Source organism: Pseudocercospora fijiensis (genome assembly GCF_000340215.1).
Source record: "Pseudocercospora fijiensis CIRAD86 unplaced genomic scaffold MYCFIscaffold_7, whole genome shotgun sequence".
Taxonomy (NCBI): domain Eukaryota; kingdom Fungi; phylum Ascomycota; class Dothideomycetes; order Mycosphaerellales; family Mycosphaerellaceae; genus Pseudocercospora; species Pseudocercospora fijiensis.
The window spans coordinates 2188-4057 of record NW_006921538.1 but is presented as its reverse complement, the minus strand read 5'-3'; positions in this window follow the sequence as shown (position 1 = coordinate 4057).

The following is a 1870-nucleotide window of genomic DNA, read 5'->3' as shown; positions in this document are numbered from 1 at the left end:
GTATTCGCCGCAAGGCTAGACCGACTAAGCGTAAGGGCAAACAGCCCGTTTTATTAGAATACGTTAGCAATAGCGAAGACGCCTAAGGTTTAGACGATATAATAGAGTAAGACCCTAATAAAGATATCGATAAGATAGATATCGACGAGAAAGATAACGGTAACTAGTAGAGCTACCGACTCTAGCTTACGCCGAATAAGATCCTTAAGACTATCTCTAGCTTTACTAAAGGCTAGATTAAGATTAAGAGTATAATCGCGGAGGACGACGACGTCGTAGATCGCGCCCTTTCTAGCCCGCGCTATCCCGATACTATTAAGGGCAACCTAAAGCGTATAGCCTTTATCTATATCTGCGCTATATAGAAGATAAAGGTTATTCTAGACTCCCTCGATCCTATAATCGATCGGCTAGATCTAGCGTATATTCCTATATTCTTCGTAGGCACTCCTACTACGCTTTATAGACCTACTCTCTAGCTAGTCTACCTAGTCCTAGAGCTAGATATTTGCGGAGAAGACCTCTATCGAGGACTGCTACTCTTATACTTATATAATAAGATAAAGAACAAGAACAATAATAATAACGCGGTTAACCTATTACTCGAGCCGATAAAGATCTCCCGCGTCGCTACTACTACTACCCTAGTCTATATTAACCCGAAAGCTAGCCGAGTAAATACTAAGGAATAGGACGAGCGTATAGGCAATATTATAGAGTAGTTACTAGACCTCGCTAAGAAGGGTCTCTACGATAGATCTGCTACTACGGAGATACGGCGTATATAAGCTAATACCGACTTAGATACTACGCTTAAGACCTTCGATATTTTGTCTAAGCGCGGTAATATAAATCTAGGGACTAGCCTACGCTTAGATAACTTTGCTAATAACGAGGCGCGTATTACCTATATTAACAATATTATTAATACTACCGGTAGCGTACGTCTATATCTATAGCTATTTAGCGATCCTACTAAGATCGAGCGCCTAGGGTTCGATACCGTAATACCTAAGGTTAACGTAAGCGACGTATAAGCCTTTTAATAGCGGTACGCCGAAGACACTAATAATAAGCGTACTAGCGCCTATAATACCGATAGTACCCTAGTTATCGATAGTAAGATGTTTACGCTTATTAACTCCGCTATAAACTAGAAGAGCGCTAAGGTACCTACGTTCGAGGACGCCTACGCTACGCTCGGCGTTATACCCGAAACGTTAAGCGTACTAGACGGCTTTACTAAGTTAGGATTTAAGGCTATATACTACGGGCTAAGCTTATAGCCTTAGTAGGTGTCTAGTACTACGTACCTTAAGCGTATAATACTCTCTCCCGCTCGGTTCGCTATTATAGGCGACGACGTTAGCCTCGGTAAGACTATTTAGGTCCTCGTAACGATTTACGAAATAGCGAAAGAGACTACCCGCTAGATTAAGGTCTACGATAGTAAGTTTTCCCTACGATTTATTATAAAACTTTAGGTATATACCTATTCTTACGAGATTTAGGTACGTACCTAAAGTTTTATTATTTCCGATCGTTATAATCTTTAGGTATATACCTAAAGTTCCTTCCTACTAACGAAACTTTTGCTAACTTCTTATATATAGATAAGGTCCGTATCCGTATAAGCGTTGTAATAAATATAGCTACTACGAAGTACCTAGAAGCCTATCGCGACTAGTTTCCCTCTAACTAAGCGCCTAAGAAGCGAGATATTATCGAGAAGATATAAGCGAGCGACGAGGCATTTAATCGTAAAGTATCTATACGCTTAGCTATATCGACTCTTAGTCTACGCCCTAAGTACTACCTACCGATAATCGTCTACCTACCGAATAGTCTTACGGCTTAGCTTACTAATACC